Genomic DNA, 7,107 nt, shown 5'->3' on the forward strand with positions numbered 1-7,107 from the left:
AGGCAGATGGCAAAAGTAGAGGGGAAGTAAAAATATCCCAGCCTGCTTTGTTACAAGACTACTTTTATTATTCTAGTGGGAACCTCATCCCAACCCACTGAGTTTAAATGTTTTAGGGACATTATGATTTTAATCAATTCAGAGCTTGAAACGGGAAAAATTACAACCCGAACAATTGCTCTCTAGCATTCCAGGATTTGTACTTCATGGTGTGCAATCACCAATGTTATTACAACTAAAGAAGAAATCATTGACTAATTCCAGTATCACTCTGGGACCTGTAACAGCTCTACCATTTATCATTATTTTAGAGGAGCAGCATTTTCTATTCATTCTACTGCCATATTAACTTCTTATGACAACCAAACAGCTTTGGATTTGTTTTTAGCATTTAAAATGGAATGTAATGTTTTCAGTATGCTTTTGTAATTTAACTACTTTGTCAAATGTTTTTTTTTTATGCGCTTACATTCTAAGAAATTCAGGATTTTGATTAACCTTTGCCTCCAAATGCAGTTTCTCCTCTTAATGCTAGACAATGTAATTCCTCCTATGGCAGTTTAATACATTGATCCATGTGATCTCTCTTTATAATGATCTTTGAACTGACTCGATGTCTAGTTTTCTTCTGTGTTGTTACATTTTGTGACCATGAAGTGAATAAAGTATATCATTATGATAAAGTGGTGTTAAATGTTATTATTTCACTGTAATATTATTACTTGCCACACTGGTGACCTTGTGTTACATGTTTTCTGTGAATCCAGTGATTTGGACAATTTCCGCAATTGAAATACCACAGGACAATGTGGCCTACAATAGCAATGACTGTTATGATGCAGCGACCAACTCTGTCCACTGTTTCTATGCCTACAAGTACATCTTCTGCTTCAATTTGCCACCATTGTGCTTTGAATCGTGTGAAAATAGAAAATTGTGACCAATTTTCATCGACATTGTCACAACTTGCTCAACAAAGTGCACAGACAATGGACATTGTTGCACATGCCCTTACGCCCTGTGAAATTTTCCAGGATGATTTATTCATTACGCTGCTCCATTAATGGGTTTCTATATGCGTGATAATGCAGCTGTGTTATAAAATTCATGTGTTATCCTGTCTAACTCTAACATACAAACGACGCTGCCAGCTCTCCACCATGGTGCCATATTGCTGGCAGATTCACATAACCTCGTTAAATTCGACAATAAACCTCAAGTGTTCAGTTCAATGAACAATGTGACTTTCACCACTGCCCTGTCTGGTGCTCCTAGATTGAGTGTTCCTGGTGCAGCAGAACTAGTAAACAAACCTCCGTAGTGTACTGTGTCATGAGTTTCGAATCTCTTCACGGCCATGGCTGTTTCTACTGTGCCGGACATCCCTGCAACTGCATCTGCTGCATTGGGTTATACTTACATCAAAAAAAGTTTTGCATCACCTCGGTTATGAGAGTTTTGGAACCTATACAGAAAATGAAATGAAATGTCGTGTGACGATGGCCTCCCATCGGGTAGGCTGCTCGCCTGGTGCAAGTCTTTCAATTTGAAACCACTTTGGCGACTTGCGCGTTGATGGTGATGAAATGATGATGATTAGGACAACACAACACCCAGTCCCTGAGTGGAGAAAAATCTCCGACCCAGCCGGGAATCGAACCCGGGCCCTTAGGATTGACAGTCCGTCGCGCTGACCACTCAGCTACCGGGGCCGGACTATACAGAAAATTGGAATAGAGATTAACATAAATACTTCCACCCTTTTTATTGCTCATGAAAACCCCACATTGCATGTTGTACCACCATACAGTGAGACTTTCAGAGTTGGTGGTCCAGATTGCTGTACACAGTGGTAACTCTGATACCCAGTAGCACGTCCTCTTGCATCCCTGCATGCCTGTATTTGTCATGACATACTATCCACAAGTTCATCAAGGCACTGTTGGTTCAGATTGTTCCACTTCTCAATGGTGATTCAGCATAGATGCTTCAGAGTGGTTGGTGGGTCACATCGTCCATAAAAAGCCCTTTTCAGGCTGTCCCAGGCCTGGAGAACATGCTGGCCAGTCTAGTCGAGTGATGTTGTTATCCTGAAGTAAGTCATTCACAAGATATGCACAAGGGGGCCACGAATTGTCATACATGAAGACGAATGTTTCGCCAATATGCTGCCAAAATGGTTGCACTATCAGTTGGAGGATGGCATTGACGTATCCATGACCACTAGCAACATACGTCAGCCCCACTTAATGCCACCCCAAAACAGCAGGGAACTTCCACCTTGCTGCACTCACTGGATAGTGTGTCAGCCTGACCGGTTTGCCTCCAAACACTTCCCTGATGACTGTCTGGTTGAAGGCATATGCAACACACATCAGTGAAGAGAATGTGATGCCAATCCTGAGCGGTCCATTCAGCATGTTGTTGTGCCCATCTGTACCACACTGCACGGTGTCTTGGTTGCAAAGATGGACATGGCCATGGATGTCGGGAGTGAAGTTGTGCATTTTGCAGGACTATTGTGCACAGTTCAAGTCATAACATGACACTGCATTAAAAACATTGTTCAACGTGGTGGTGTTGCTGTCAGGGTTCCTGTGAGCCATAATCCATAGGCAATGGTCATCCATGCTAGGCAATGGTCATCCATGCAGTACTGCTACAGGCCCTTGGGCGGCCTGAGCAAGGCATGTCACCGACAGTTCCTGTCTCTCTGTATCTCTTACGTATCCGAACAACATCACTTTGGTTCACTCCGAGACACCTGGACTCGTCCCTTGTTGAGAGCCCTTCCTGGCACAAAGTAGCAATGCGGACACGATCAAACTGTGGTATCGACCATCTAGGCGTGGTTGAACTACAGTCAGCACGAGCCGTGTACCTCCTTCCTGGTGGAATGACTGGAACTGGTCGGTTGTTGGATCCCCTCCATCTAATAGGTGCTGCTCATGCATGGTTGTTTGGTTGTTTACGTCTTTCTTTGGGCGGGTTTAGTGACATCTTTGAACAGGCAGAGGGACTGTGTCTGTGATACAATATCCACAGTCAATGTCTGTCTTCAGGAGTTCTGGAAACCGGGGTGATGCAAAACGTTATTTTTATGTGTGTATGTATGAGCATCAGGAACAATGTAAAGTTGAGCGTCCAGGTTTTCTGCAGGCCATCGCAACATCGACTGTGTTCCCACTCTTCTCCTGCCTGTTTCTTTCAGGATGTCTACCACAACTGCCTTTGTTTATCAAGGATAGCCCGAAGACATGGTTTGCTCTAGTGAACAGCATCCTCAACATCCACAGAGTATCATCTCATGATGTGCGGTTCGTATCTTTGATTTCATGAGGAAACAGATTTGATGTCTGATTTCATCCTCACAGCACCAGTGTGGGACTGGTATGAACACACAAAATCTATTATCCTCGAGCGCTCTTTGAGAACTCAATAAGCAGCAATTAATCACATAGTGCATGACGCATCACTCGCTTAACTCACACCATCGCAGTTGTGGCAAAGCATTGACCGATCCCACATTCCTCTCTGAGGCAGCTTTGTGGTCGTTATGGGTAGTGAAAATACCAGATGCTCTCCAGCTGTGACTTTTATCACATGCCACTGACCCATTAGAGATGCACCTATGGCTAGCAGACGATGCCTATAAAATCATCAGACGTTGACAATTCACCACAATACAGAATTCTTCACTGACAGTTGGCAATACTGCACACATTCCAGTACATATTTTTGTGCAAGGCAAAGCGTGATCACTCTAGTCAACAACCTCAGTCAAGGTACTACCTGGTGGCCATGGCAGTAAACCAGCCACCCCCGCCATGCCTTCTCACCCAGACTCTCTCTTCACCTCACCTGATTCCTGTACTGCAACTACATATGTCCCATACAGTCTGCAGCTGCACCCCATATATTCACTGTGTTGGTACCATGCCCATCACGGAGATGTGGCTCAGAAGTGTTGCACGCTGTGCGCCCTGCACCCAAACTTCCATTGCGGGATGAGTTAGGCACATCATCTTGCAGGTACTGTACAGGGCACCTGCAGCAACACCAATCTTCACAACTACCTCCGAGCAGACTGTATGCATGTGACCTCATGAGTGACATGTTCTTCCTGGTCAACACCAGCACAGATATCATTGTCATACCTCCAGTGTTGTCAACTTCACCACCAATGCTTTCCACCATGACATTGCAAGCAGCAAACAATTTGCCAGTAACCATCTATGGCCCCACACACCTTCACCTCAAACTTAAACCGAAAATTTGTATTGAATGGACATTCAACATAGCTGACATTGAGTCAGTGTTGGGCATTGATTTTCCATAACACTATGGCCTCTCTGCAGATTTATCATTGGGACCACTCTAACCTGACTTCTGACACATGCATCAAGGTCTCCTTTGTTGCAACACCCACACATTCAGGAGCAACAATAGCTGCCTCTTTGCGCCAGTTGGCTGACCACACATCCCTCACTTCAGACCTGGTGGATTCATTGTGCAAGCTACTCAGCCAATGGAGATAAACAAAAACAAATCCAAGCTGCACCAGCCAGAAGTCATGTTCTTGGGCCACACAGTGAACTCTGAAGGCATATGCCCCATGACTGAACGTGTCACTCACATTATGAGCTTAATGCCACATGTCATGTTTCGTGACCTATGTCGCATCTTGGGCATGATCAGTTTTTTCAAGCACCACATCCCTCATGCCATCTCCCTGCAGTCTCCTCTAACTGACATCTTGCAAGACAAACATATCTCGGGTGATCGCAAGGTTACATGGACCCAGGACATGACTCTCATCTTTATTAACTTAAAAACAGCCGTAGCAAATGCAGTCACACTAGTCCATCCTGGCACCAGTGCACCTATCTCAGTCACTATAGAAGCTAGTGACACCATGATAGGTTCCGTGCTGCAGCAACACATTCACAAAGACTCTCAATCAATATGTTTCTTTTAAAAAAAAAAAAACTATCCGCCTCTCAACGTAAATGGTCAGCATTTGACAGGGAGCTACTGGCTATTTATGAAGCCATACGCTATTTCCGAGAGGATATTGAGCCACGTGATGTCACCATTTACATGGCGCACCAACCCCTGGTTGATGCGCTGTGTAACCCTGCTAGTGATCTCCCTTCACGTCACTTCAGGCGTACGGTTTTCATCAGGCAATATACAACATTTTATCAGAGATTCAGATGACATCATAGCAGACTACAGGTCATGCATTAATACTATTATGGGCCTGTTTGATCCCAAGGAGCTTGTGCAACTACAAACTACTGATCCAGAGGTACAGTTGCTAGTTACTAACAACTCCACCTCTCTCCACATTCAACCACGACCTTTATCTGGCATAATTCTTTGTTACTCTGCAACTAACATGCCACGACCACTGGTACTCCTTCCCCTTTGACAGGCCATTTTCTCTTTGCTGCACAGTCTAGCTCATTCGAGCATCAGAGCAACTGTACACCTAGTGACGGAACGTTTCGTTTGGCCACACATCAAGAAAGACTGTAGTGAGTGGGCATGAGCCTGCATATCTTGCCAATGTTCCAGAATTGGTCAACATGTGCATTTCCCTCTGGGACACTTTGAAATACTGGAGGAATGTTTCAAATATGTTCATATGGACCTTGTTGGCCTCCTACCCCCTTCTAATGGCCATCATTACATTTTGTCAGTCATTGACCACTTGACACGATGGGTAGAGGCAGTTCCTTTGAACAATATTTCGGCGGACGCCGAGGTTCGAGCATTCATTATCTGCTGGCTCTCCAGATTTGGCTGCCTTGCATCCGTCACCACAGATCAGGTCAGGCAGTTTGAATCTCTACTCTTCAAGTGATTATGTGTCCTATGCAGTGCCAAGCATTTCCATACCAAGCCTACCACCTGCAAAGTATCAGGTTAGTGGAGCACTGGCACCACACACTAAAGCCAGCATTAATGGGGCACTCCAGCTATTAGTCAGATGGACATCCGTGGGTACTGCTAGGCATTCACACAGAATATGAAGACCATTTAAACGCCTCTCTGGCAGAGATCCTGTATGGTGAACCCCTGGTACTTCCAGCAGAATTGGTCAAGGACATTACTTCTCTTCATGAAGAGAGGCTACACTCCTTGCTCGAGCAAGTTCGCTCTCATATCCCGTGAATGCACATACTACAACCATGAGCACATAATCGGCCACCAGTCTTTTCACAAAAGGAACTTGCAGACTGTGACTTTCTTATGTTGCAAGATGACATCATTTGTCCTGCTCTTACTCCACCCTATTCACGACCTTACCATGTTCTCAACCATGCTGCAAACACTGTGACCATCCTGCTAAATATGAAGATCGGACATGTCCGAAAGAACAGATGCCATTGGTGACCATGCAGCTCTCTAGAATGAAATTACAATTAAATCAATACCGTCAGCTGCTGATGGGCATTGATATACATCTGCGGGGACAGTTGAAAATGTGTGCCCTGACCAGGACTCGAACCTGGGATCTCCTGCTTACATGGCAGACGCTCTATCCATCTGAACCACAGAGGGCACAGAGGGCACAGAGGATAGTGCAACTGCAGGGATTTATCGCCTGCATGCTCCCCATGAGACCCACATTCTCAACTTATAGTCCACACACTACATTCGTAGTGCCTCTGCGATTATACCCATTGCTCACGGTAGACAATCCACCAAGTCCCATAAGATTGTCTACCACGAGTAATGGGTATAATCGCAGGGGCACTATGAATGAAGTGTATGGACTATAAGTTGAGAATGTGGGTCTCATGAGGAGTGTGCTGGCGATAAATCCCTGCAGTCGCACTATCCTCTGTGCCCTCGGTGGCTCAGATGGATAGAGCGAGTCTTGGTCGGGGCACACATTTTCAACTGTCCCCCTTGTATATCAACATCCATCAGCTGCTAATGGTATTGATTTAGTTGTAATTTCATTCTAGAGAGCTGCACAGTCACCAATGGCATCTGTTCTTTCGGACATAAGAGAGGGCACATGTGGTGGGAACAAAGGTGTTTGATAGCTGCAGTCATGCACACTCCTAACCTCACTTATTGTTGCAGGCTCAA

At 45.1% G+C, this 7,107-nt stretch overlaps 1 non-coding gene across 1 annotated transcript; it reads right to left on the minus strand.

Annotated features, from left to right (window-relative positions):
* Positions 1-1,639: 1,639 nt before the first annotated feature.
* On the minus strand, positions 1,640-1,713 carry Trnad-guc (transfer RNA aspartic acid (anticodon GUC)). The gene has a single exon. It is a non-coding gene; the product is annotated as a tRNA-Asp (tRNA).
* Positions 1,714-7,107: the final 5,394 nt, after the last annotated feature.

Source organism: Schistocerca cancellata, chromosome 6, assembly GCF_023864275.1.
Source record: "Schistocerca cancellata isolate TAMUIC-IGC-003103 chromosome 6, iqSchCanc2.1, whole genome shotgun sequence".
NCBI classification, from domain to species: Eukaryota; Metazoa; Arthropoda; class Insecta; order Orthoptera; family Acrididae; genus Schistocerca; species Schistocerca cancellata.